This window comes from Varanus komodoensis, unplaced genomic scaffold (assembly GCF_004798865.1).
Source record: "Varanus komodoensis strain SLA01 unplaced genomic scaffold, ASM479886v1 scaffold14_1, whole genome shotgun sequence".
NCBI classification, from domain to species: Eukaryota; Metazoa; Chordata; class Lepidosauria; order Squamata; family Varanidae; genus Varanus; species Varanus komodoensis.
The window spans coordinates 11,809,585-11,822,556 of record NW_025335438.1 but is presented as its reverse complement, the minus strand read 5'-3'; positions in this window follow the sequence as shown (position 1 = coordinate 11,822,556).

Here is a 12,972-nt window from a genome sequence, read left to right as displayed (position 1 = left end):
GCTGTTGTAAAGGCAAAGCGGATCCAGAAAATGAAAAAGGGAAAGCTAAGGAAGGAAGGAAGGAAGGAAACAGAGAAAAGGGGTAGCGCTTATTATCTCTAGTTTTTCTGATAATTGGATATGTCCCAAATTGACTTTTCATGTACAGCAATGTCCCTAAGATAGACAGACAGACCTGTCATTGCTACTGTGCAATATAACTAGAGTATTACAGCAGCATCCCAGCTGAATACATGGAATAGGAAGACTTAAGAGTGATCTGGGAATCCTTAACTGGAAAAGATAAAGGGTGCTAAAAGTAATAAGATGTCAGTGTTTAATGTGAGCATGTGTGTTTTTAATACTATGGTAGTTTCCTGGCTTACAGATCAAGGAGAAATAATTATTTCCCCTTTCCACAGGAAAGTTTGCCAATGATTTCAGTAATTCATGTATACTGTTTGCCATTGACAAGGATGTTTCTATCTATTTTCAAATGTGTCTCAGTGCACATTATAAAAAATATATAATTTTGTTAAGAGGGAATTGTGTACATTTGCATTAATAATCCCAAAGTATATTTTTGGAAAAACAAAGTTCTACAACAGGAATGAAGGCATGGATTGTGAGTGTGAATGAAATTTTGCTCACTTAGTTGGGCTTTTCTGTTCTTTCCTCTCCACTTCTGCTCCTACTTGATTTAGAAAGGCACTCATGTCCTGAGTGGAAAATACTTCATACAGTGCTGAGCTAAACTATGACATTCACTGCCAGAGGAAATAGTGATAGCCACTAATTTGAATGGCTTTAAAGGGGTATTGGATAAATTCATGAAAGAGAAGGCTATCAGTGACTTCTAGTCTTGCTGGCTATGTGCAAACTCAACTATCAGGAGATGTGTGCCTGCATACCCCATTTGCTGGGGAGCTCAGGCAGGCAGAATGCTTGAACCATCCTGCTTGAAGGATCCTGTGGGTTTGCCACAATCTGAATGGAGTACTGGACTGGATGGACCAGCAGTCTGATTCAGCATGGCTTTTCTCATATTCTTCTGAGTGCCAGAGGATCTTCCAACATGGAATGACATGCAACATGAAGCAGCAGAGGAAAGGGAAAATAGTCATAGACGGGGGTGGGGGCAGGAAAGAGTGTTTCTCGTGCAGGGCACATTGGGATGGAGGCCAAAGTCTGCTACCTGGACAAGGTGCATATTTGTCATTTTTATTCTGATGGCATAACCCAATGAATTTGTACAGTTGTATTAAACTGCTTGTGTATGTCCTTTTATCATAAATGGGGAAAGTGGGGCTCAGGTGAATGCCACAGAAATGAACACAGATGGATTTCGGAAGTGGTAGCCGTGTTACTTTTTTGTAGCAGAATCAATGAAGACTTTTGTGGCACCTTAAAAACTAACATATCTATTCTGGCATAAGCTTTCATAGACTATCCACTTCATGAGTCTGGTCAAGTGGAGAATATCCACATAACCCTATGACAGAATACATTTATTAGACTTGTAAACTGCTACAGGGGTCTTTCTGTTTTAGAGACAGTGGTTTTTTTAAAACCCTTTTAAAAATCAAAACTGATTCTCTCTCTCTCTTTTTCTAAGTAAAACAAGTGAAAAACAATCCACTGAATAAAACTGAGTGATAGACAGCCTTCCCCATGCCTGGTACTCTCTGAATGCATTGGACTGCAACTGCCATCATTTCCACCCAGCATTGGGAACACATCTAGAGACTGGGGAAGAACAGTGCAAGGTGTATACATATTTAGAGGATGGAAAAATCAAAGCTTGGCTTGGAACTTTGACAACAGAAGAGGCAAATCCAATCTAAACAAATCTGTATTCTTATTTTGATCAGAGTGATTTCTGTGAAACACCTATTGGTCATCCATCCAGACCCTGATGAGTTGCCCTTCTTCATACCCTTACTTTCATTGTTACTGTAGAATTAGATGCCTCTAGGCTAATTAGTGAAATATCAGTTAAGGAACCCTCTCAATTTAAGGAATGCAGAGTAGATAATGTTTACTTATCCCAGAGATGCAGAACTTTAGGCCTGAAGGCCAGATCTAACCCTTTAAGCAACTCAGAGTGGCCCTCATAGTTTCTCCTCAAGAAAGGAGGTAATAACTGCAGCAACCATAGGGCCATTGCACTAATTTCTCATGCAAGCAATTGATGTTCAGGGTGTGGCAACAAAGAATATTACCCTATCTGGAAAGAGAAATGCCTGACATTCAAGTTGGATCCTGAAAAGGAAGAAGCACCCAAGATCATATTGCAAACATATGTTGGCTACTGGAGTGCATCGAAGAATTTCAGATCAGTCAATGCTTTAGAGAGCCATTCTCCTTCAGAACTCATTTGATATTTGATACTGTATTACTGGAGGAAAACAGCAAAGACCTGAAATAAAAGAAAGTGCAAAAGCAAGACTACAGCTGAATACTAAGAAAACAAAAATCACAACTGCTTTTCTGTTAACAGTGAACACACTGAAATTGTGAAAGGTTTTGCAAATCATGGCTCAGACTGCGATGGGCAGCAAGTCAAGAGACCTTGGCCAAGATCTTCCATAATTTTTGTGTTCCCAATATCAGTGAATGGGATTGAAAGCTGGACAGTGAAGTGAAAAAAGCACACAGGAAGAAAATTGATGCATTCACAACATGATGCTGAAAGAATGCTTTGAGAATACCCTGGATTAACAGAAAGATGAACAAGTGGGTCCTAGATGAAATTAAGGCAGAGCTTTCCCTAGAAGCAAAATGGCAACATTGAGGTTGCCATGGTCAGTTGCAAAGTCTTATCTGACTCCTCATAATCCCATGGATCACAGTACACCAGGTTCTCCTGTCCTCCACTATCTCCTGGTGTTTAGGCAAATCATGAAAAGATAAAACTGCCTGAAGAAGTCTAAGGAAGGGAAAAAAAGAATACCAAATAAGAGGTAGATTGACTCCATAAAGGAGTCCACAGCCTGACCAGGCCTGACATGGACAGGACAGTTTGGATGGTTTTCATTTCTAAGGTTTCCAAACGTCAGAGATGACTTAAAGGCACATGACAACTAATCTTGCAGTATGCATCCCTAAAAGTTGTGGTAGACCATGTACTCATTGCCACATATATCATTGCAGGGGTGGTGGGGCTTCCAGGTGGACTCTTCCTAGGATTATCAAGCAAAAGACATGGTGCAACTAGTCCACATTTTCTCACCTTACAGTTTTATCTGTCTGCTTTTCATGGAAATACAGTCAAATGAAGAAATGGTGGGAAAGCACTGGAGTAGGACATATCTGGAAAAACCTTGGCTTTCTCTTTTATAAACTATCTACCCTTTATGCACAGTTATTTAATACTACAAGATATAGTATCTATTTCAAAGGGAATCCTAGTTCATATGAACACCATAATGGCTTCCTGAGTAAAGAAGGTAGTCTTTTATTCTCCTCATATTCTACTTGCTATAAAATACATTAAAAGTAACTGTAATAATTGTTAGTTATAATCAGAGGGCAGTCAATCCAGAGGAACACCAATGGAATTACTGACTGTACTTCTGAGAAGTTTTGGGAAATGTGGATATAAAATTTTGATAGCTAAACACCTCCTATGAAGTTAAAGATTGCCTGTTGACTGAATTTATTGTAGGACAAATATGGACAATGGATATATTTGCTAATGGACCGATATGAGAAAGCAAAATTTATAAACAAGCATAACCAGTTTTATATCTTCGTCACAATATTTTTTCTAAGAAAATATCACTAGTAGAAATAAAGTACAGATGTCTTATTTTATAAGGTCTGTCTTATAATTTTAAGAAGCATAGGAGTAATGTGTTTTAAAATTTGTGCAATCTTATGACAGTATGATTGCAATACTACTATGAAACAATTCTGAGTTATGAAAAAAACCATGAAATAGTATGTAATGTGTACCCTACAAATCTCTCATGGGTTACAAAAATAATTATACGTTAAAAGGACTTTCAATCATAAATTACTCAACTGGTACAAACACACAAAGGCACACTGGTAGAATTGACACAACAAAAAAAGTTAGACAGTATTTGACATGGGGTACAGCAGGGGAAAGGAAGGAAGGAGACAATAGCCCATGTAGAATCCAACTGTCTTTCAGATATACTGTGAGTTGTTCAGTGGAGAACTCCCACATAGAATTATTCATAAGGGTGACTTAGCGTAAGAGTGGCTTTTTGGAATAAAAATATTCAACTGCATTTCATTAGGACAACAAAACAAATATTTGTGCATGTATTTGAACAGAAGAGTCCAGGCCCAAAAACAGAATCAGGCCCAAAAACAGAAATGCTCCGCTATACACAAATTGCACTGGGGCAAGAGATAAGCACAAAAGGATCACACTCTTCATTCTAGTCTAAGAAGCATTGCAATACTTTCATAAATTTAAATAAAATGTAATCCAATTTTCATGTCCAATCCGCAAATTCTCTTACAATAATAAACCCAATTGTTCCGGCATTCTCCATTTCAAAGTGTATGTATTTCAGTCTTAAGATTCTCTTAATGGTGATTGGGTCACTTAGCCCACTCATTCAAACGAAACTGAAACACTTTATGTCCAAGGCATCATAGAGGAATAGCAATGGTGCTAAGCAAAGTTACCATAATGAAAACTCTGTCAACATCTCATTCAATATTTAATTATATATTTGTATTGTATTTATCAGGGTCTACAATTCTTAAGTACAATATTTGAAAACATATGCCACTATTACTAGACCCAAACAAATTGTAGGGATTGAACCCAAACAAAGCTGTCATTTAGTCACACAACAGTTTCTTTACCTGTTGATGCAACTATTAAAATAAGTAGGTATTGACAATTGAAGGACTGAACTGAACTGAAGGAAAAAAGTGTATGAGTAAGATAATAATGGTATGTTATTCCCAAGTACTTAATACTGGGAGTCACTGCAATGCCCAGTTACCATTCCTATATAATTATCTTGAATTGAAGTTCCAGCCAAATACATTGGTTTTGGTTTGCTTGTTTTTATCATGACCCCAATATTTCATCAGTGAAAGTGCCAAGTGAACAAATGCAAAACAAACAAACAAAATAAATAGATCAAAAGAATGTCCACCCAGCCAGAAAAAAAATTGGATGTGCTCATGGAGCAATATTTCAAAGCCCACATTACCAGTTAGGAAAATAAATGCAGCCAACACCAGATGAAGCAAGAGAAATAATTAGGGAAGTAAATCCAGAGAACATTTGCCCTTCTTCTGCACCAGTCAGTACATACAATGGAGGGCCATGAAGCAAGGCATCTCTGCTTCCTTTGCTTTTCAGTTTTAGATCTGAGAGTATGTGGAGAATGGATTAGAGTATGCAAGGACAGATTTTGAATCATGTCCATGGCCCCATCCTGCAGTCTTATTTATAGGAGCACTTATGTGTGTACATCAGACTGTGGGCTGGCTACCTATCCATGAACAGTAACCTATGGATTATGTATACACTGCTTTGCAAACAAAACCATTGTTGTGTTAGCAGTAGGATCAACAGGAATGATTTAATTCCCCTGCTCTCCACATAGTCACTTCTCTGTTGGAATAAACCATTTGCACAAGGTTTGTTAGTACTGTCTTCATTCCCCTTGACAAGAAAATCAGAGGGTGAACTATCAGAAGAAAGTTTGTTTCTCATTGGTCAGCTGACACTGATGCCAGAATTTTTTTTCCTTAGCTCATAAATTATAAAGGCTAAAAAAAATCTTCTGTTTAAGAAAGCAAGCAAGCAAGCAAGCTATAGTCCTGAGCATTACAGGTCTCTGAAATCTGGCTATAACAGTTCATTCTTGTTACTCTACTGCAGCGAGGTAGAAATTTCCCACAGTTTTACAAGGCAATTGAAAGCCCATAAAAACCATTTTACCTTTTATCTGTTATCTTAGTCACTTTAGAGGATAGCCAGGCAACAAACTTCAGCTTCAGTTGAGTCATTTGCTAAGTTCTTGAGTTTTAGTACTGCCAGTTCAATCCTTTTATTTAGAATCATTTTGTATGTGAGTATGTAGCAAAATATATTCTGTTGCTTCTTTGTTGTTATTCTTGTCTTTGCCATCTAAGAATGCTCATAAGGACTTCCAGCCCACAACTTGTGATTTTCAGCCTGGATCATGTACTAGCAGTTTTCATTTTACAGATTAAGCCAGTTTTTTGTCTTTGTTTTTAAGTGCATCCAGGCATAACACCTGCAGTTCTAGAGAAAAAAATGTGCACTTCCCCAAAGAAAATATGTACACTGTAAAAATTCATGCCATGCAAAAGTTGCATTATGTTAGCTGATGGGAAAAGTGACCAACAGGAGTGTGATACATAAAGTGAACAGTCCAGGATCCTCTATAGCAGACCTGGGCATTGTACGGCCTGCGGGCCACATTCGGCCCGATGGCTGACCCTGACTGGCCCACACTGGCAAATTAAAAGTCAATGCAAATATATATCGTCGTAATATAGATGCAAGCAATACAACTGCACTGCTTTTATTTTGAAGGATCTGCTAAATTGAATTGAATTTATTGCTTTTCATGTAATGTTAATGTTTTTGTGAATATTCATTAAATAGTGTTGTTCTGTGCTCCACATTTTCATTGTATCATCGTAATGTTTCATTTACTGTTTTTATAGAGAGATATATTGAGCAGAGCTGTAAGTGTATTGGTCCGGCCCTTAACAACTGTCCAAGTTTCTCATGTGGCCCCATAAGAAAATTAATTGTCCACCCCTGCTCTAGAGCTTGGTCGCACATATTTGTAACTCCTCCCCCTTCAAAACAAACCCCTCACAAAGTCCACTACTACTCTTCATCAATGTTTCCAAGATGAAGGAAACAGTTTCTGAACCCCAGGATTATTTATGTTGAACTGTCTGTAGGTGGCACCTCTATTGTTAAAGTTCTTCAAAAATACACCTTTCCTTTCAACACTCCTTTCTGTTAATATAGGGGGAAAAGGAAGTAGGAATAGATACTCTTTATCAAAACACTTTCATGTTGACAGAAAATTTGTGTCCTTGCTTCACAGGAAAGCCCTTTCTTGCAAGAATTTCATAAATATTTCACATTTCCCAGTACTGCTGTGTGTGGGATTAAGGAATTTTGTATAATGATATTAAGCACAGTAGTTTGGTACACATCACTATTAATAGCACAATGCAGATGTCAAGCAAGCCCCTCTGTGATGGTCATTCCACAACTGGAATTGTCAGTATGTGCTAATGTCCCTTCCATAGTGTGAAATATTTATGCAGTCAGTCTATCTCATATTTTGTCTTCTTTTCTTCTCTTGCCTTCAACTTTCCCTAGCATGATCGCCTTCTCCAGGGAGATTTACTTTCTTATTACATACCTAAAGCATGACAGCCTCAGTTTCATCAGCTTTGCTTTGGCAAAACTCTGGCTTGATTTAATCTAGGACCAAATTTCTGTCAGTCAAGGCTATTCTCAAGTTCTCCTGCAACATCATGTTTTGAACAAATCAGTTTTCTTCCTGTCAGCTTTGTTCACTGTACAGCTTTCAAACCCATTACTGTGATTTGTAATACAATAGTGTGGATGATCTTGATCTTGGCCTCCACTAAATTGTTCTTACACTTTATGATCTTTTCTAGTCTCTTCATTTATGCCCATCCCAGTCTCAGTCTTCTTCAAATGTATTGCCTGCAGCTTACCTTTGAATTGATGGCTGAGATGAGGTCAATGTCTTCATTGTTAAGTGTACAGTTCTGTAATTCTTCTGCAGTCCTGATTCTTCTTTTCTTAATATCCTTAATATTGTTTTCCTCCAGTAATATGATATCATCTGTGTATCTTAAATTATTGGTGTAACTTCTGCCTCCTGTTTCACCTCCTGATTTTAATCCCGTTTTCCTTATGACGTGTTCTGTGTACAGATTAAACATATAGGGACATAAAATACACTTTTGTCTAATATCTCTGGCTATGGAAACCATTCTGTTTCTCCATGTTCTGTCTTAACTGAAGCTTCTTGTCCATGATACAGGTTATACAGCAGGACAATCCGGTGCTGAGCCGCACCCATTTCTTTCAGGATTATCTGTACCTTTTTGTGATCCACACAAAGGCTTTGCTGTACTCTCTAAAGCACTTACTATCTTCTGAAATTCTTTGGTGCACTCCAGTAGCCAACATATATTTGCAGTATGATCTCACGTGGCTTTTTCTTTTCAGAATCCAGCTTGAATGTCATATATTTCTCTTTCCATATAGGGTAATATTCTTTAAATTATTTAGGAATGTTATTTAAGTTGTATTTTGGCACTATGTTTCTGTAATTCCAGAGTGAAACACTTTGTTCTTTTCCAGTTGTCCACTTTAGTTCATTCACACTAATTACTCTGATGTTTAGCCATTTTATTTCTTACGTTATGGTTTCTAGTTTGCCTTGATTCATACTTGTCACATTCCATGTTCCAATCGTACATGTTATGGAACATCGGATTTGCCTTTCATATCTATATATATCAGCCACTAGACCTCCTTTCAGCTTTGATCTGGTTTTGTCATTAGTAACAGCACTACACATACTTGTCCTTAGCTTTTCCTCTTGCAACTTTGGGGGTTTCATCTTCTGGCACAATTTCTTATTTCATTTTGGACTGTTTCAAGGTAAGATTCAGAAATGGTTTACCATTGCCTTCTTTTGTGTAGTACTAGCCAAAGTTAGCTTGAGTATCACTGCCATTGTCTGTGAAAGATCATCTGGTAGTATCACCTTCAACTTCTACTGTTGGCAAGTAGCTGTCCTTCAGAAGTCTCTCTGCCCTCATCACTATTTCATATATCTCTTCTCTTCTGCTGATTTGGCCATTACTATTGAAGAGCATAAACACATATCACTCCACTATGTTTGTTTTGATCATTCTCCCTACAGTGACCCTGCTTGGAGACTAGGCTAATGAAACAGTCTGGCCTCCTGGCTGTATTGCTTCTAACTTTTCTGACACTCCTGTTCTGACACTCTAGATCTTCCTTAGAATGGCACATAATCATTCTATTGCTCTATATTCTACAAGACCTGTTGACATAATAAATTTATTTATTTAAAACATTTTTATCCTGTCTTTCCCGATTAAGTGTCTCAGAATGGCTTACAAAAATTAAAAACAACAATAGTAAAAGTACAATCAGCAATAATGTTAAAACAATACATAGCAAGATATAAATAAATCACATTCATAAAGAAAAATAAAAATGTGACTGTTAAACATCTAAAATCTCTAATTCTTAAAATGATGGTTAAATAAAAAGGTTTTCAGGTGCCATGAGACTCTGTTGTTTTTGCTATAACAAACTAAAATGGTTCCCCATGTCTCTCCTGAGCAACAACCCTGCCAGAGCCTGTGGAAACCAGCCCCAGATAAGTTCACATAACATTTTATTGGTGTATTAGATTTCTATTCTATCCTTGGATACAGAAGGAACCCAAAGTGGCTTAATTATTTTATTTTGGGAATGTTGTGTTGTCTCCAGTCATCTTAGAATCATAATATCCAGTGGTCAGGACTGACCCTTTCATTAAGTAGAGCAAGGCAAATGTCTCAGGTGGTGCTCTCAGTAAGCTGTTTCCTTCTGTTGGAAGACAGACCTGTGTATGTATCCCACACAGACAACTTGTCTTGCGTCAAGTGTGGTGAAGGACATTATCCCATCTCCATTGCTGGTTTCTGCATATAGCATGGGATGAAGGCACTATTTTATCTTTCACCTCAGTCACCCAAATGTCTTAGTCTGGCCCTGCCAGCAGTGTTACGCTATGAACTACCTGCAGAGGTGGTTTATAGATGCATCAGTAGTTGGGAAATATCTCTCAATTTTTGCTGTTGCCTGTATTTTTCCTGATGGAATTTGCTATGCTCTGTGTTAAGTATTAAGTTGATTTCCATTTTGATCCTAAATCCGCTACTTAAAAGTAATTTTATTTTCAGTGGAAATTCTGCAGGAGTATATTTCACATTGAATCCTTCATTCCTCTGATCTCAAGGAGGCTAACTTGACTTAATCACAACTGCTTCAATTTAACTTAATTATGGATCATCTTGTCTGTGAAGAATTCATGGCTTATAAACCCATTGTTAAATATTTATCCCAGTATATCCAACAAGTTTCTTTTAAAAACTGGGTAGCTCCTTTCACTTTGAATAACAAATGAATAGTGTTGACCATTTCCTCTGGAGAGTACCAGGCTAGAAAATAGCTGAACTGCTGTTCTTTTGTTGGAACGCCTTGACTATAGGCTCTCTTATCACCTCATAAATCCCCTAATTGTATCAGCTTATTTGGCAGCATGTGATATTTTCTGCTAAATTGCAGTGAAAAGATGATCAGGCTGGTATTGAAAATAAAGTATTAAGGGGGCCTTATGAGATTTATGGAAGACAAGCCTACTCCTGGCAGGAATCCAGAGCTTCCTTAGTTGTAATAAAAGAACACTCAGCATTGTTCCTGTTAGCCAGGAAATTGTATTAAGTGTGCCTATGTCCATTTAATTCATTTTTATTTATTTTTGCATAATTTCACTGTGATTTTTTTAAGTGAGAAAACTCAGCTCCAAGTCACTCAAAGGATATCTGACAAGAAGTAGTCAAGGTCTCTAGCACTTGTATTTATGGGGGAGTCACATTAGACCCAACTGACCAATAAAAAGTAACTCTGCCTATTGCAGAGTAATTCTTGTCTAACTACAGCAGAAACAGAAGACAACTACAAGCTTTAAACAGGAATTTTACTGAATGCCAGCAGGCATCTGCTTCATAAACTGAAGCAAGGCAAGTAAGGAGGCAAAAGTGAAACCAGGTGAGCAAGTAGGTTGCAGTAGTGAAGTTGGAAACAGCTCCTGGGGATTCTTGTCAGTGGATCTTTGCTGGGGTATGGGCCCTTGGCTCATGTCCAGCCATGCCTACCCTTGAGGCCAACTCTGGGGACTGATGACCCCAGCTGGAAAAACAAACCAGAAACGTATTAAAAATTGATCATATAGGAAAATGGATTACTGTTAGTAATCAGTGGTTCATCAATATTGGGAAGCTAGATAGTATAAAAACAAAACAGGTTCATCAGTCCTATATACTGTATTTGAACGTTTGGAAACTAGTCAAAGCTAGTAGGAAACTGTCAGCAATTATTAAATTCTAGCCGCAGACTTCCATATCAGAAAATAGAGTGAAAATTATAGGTGTTGGCATATCATAGAGCAAAGTCAGAGAGCGAGTTTTCTCACACAAACATCAAGCTGCAGAGCCTTAAATTATATGGTACATTAGATTCTTTTGAACTTGTGAGATGAAGAACCATATAAAATGAAAATTGAAAGCTAGATAAAGATGCTTGTTTTCCTGCTCTAAAAAGAATACATTATTTTGGGTGGATACCAGACAGGCAGGGAAGAACAGGTAGGAAAATGTGGTTCACTTTGTTCATGACACTTATCAAAATTATTAGTAGGGAATTGGCAAGTATCCCTTCTCTTAAGGTTAAATGGAAATGGTAGGATATAGTGGGTCTTGAAAGAGATTACATTGCATATATTACCAATTGATTGTTCTTGTTGTTAGTCGTGAAGTCGTGTCCAACCCATCGCGACCCCATGGACAACACTCCTCCAGGCCTTCCTGTCCTCCACCATCTCCTGGAGTCCACCGAAGCTCACACCAACTGCCTCAGTGACTCCATCTAGCCACCTCATCCTCTGCTGTCCCCTTCTTCTTTTGCCATTTATTGATCCCAGCATTAGGTTCTTCTCTAGGGAGTCTTTCCTTCTCATTAGGTGGCCAAAGTATTTGCATTTCATCTTCAGTATCTGACCTTCTAAAGAGCAGTCAGGGTTGATCTCCTCTAGGACTTAGCAGTTTGATCGCCTTGCAGTCCAAGGGACTCGCAGGAGTCTCCTCCAGCACCACAATTCAAAGGCCTCAATCCTTTGGCGCTCAGCCTTCCTTATGGTCCAGCTTTCACAGCCATCTGTGGTGATCTTGCAGCCCAGGAAAATAAAATCTGTCACTACCTCCATTTCTTCCCCATCTATTTGCCAGGATGTGAGAGGACCGGATGCCATGATCTTAGTTTTCTTAATGATGAGTTTCAAGCCAACTTTTCCGCTCTATTCCTTCACCCGCATCTGCCATGAGAGTGGTATCATCTGCATATCTGAGGTTGCTGATATTTCTCCCAGCAATCTTAATTTTAACTGGTGATTCATCTAGCTCCATCTTTCTCATGATGTGCTCTGCATATAAGTTAAATAGACAGGGTGACAGTATACAGCCTTGTCGAACCCCTTTCTCAATTTTGAACCAATCAGTGGTTCCGTGTCCAGTTCTCACTGTTGCTTCTTGACCTGCATATAGGTTTCTCAAGAGACAAATAAAATGGTCTGGTATTCCCATCTCTTTAAGAACTTTCCACAATTTGTTGTGATCCACACAATCAAAGGCTTTAGCATAGTCAATGAAGCAGAAGAAGATATTTTTCTGGAACTCCCTAGCTTTCTCCATGATCCAGAGTATGTTGGCAATTTGATCTCTTGTTCCTCTCCCTCTTCGAAATCCTGCCTGTACTTCTGGTAGTTCTCGGTCCACATACTGCTGGAGCCTAGCTTGTAGGATTTTGAGCATCACTTTGCTAGCATGTGAAATTAATGCAATAGTTTGAACATTCTTTGGCACTGGCCTTCTTTGGGATCAGACTGTAAATTGACCTTTTCCCATCCTGTGGCCACTGTTGAGTTTTCCAAATTTGCTGGCATATTGAGTGTAGCACTTTTACTGCATCGTCTTTTAGGATTTTGAATAGCTCAGCTGGAATACTGCCACCTCCACTAGCTTTGTTGTTGCTCAGACTTCCTAAGACCCATTTGACTTCACATTCCAGGATGTCTGGCTCGAGGTCAGTGACCACCCCATCGTGGT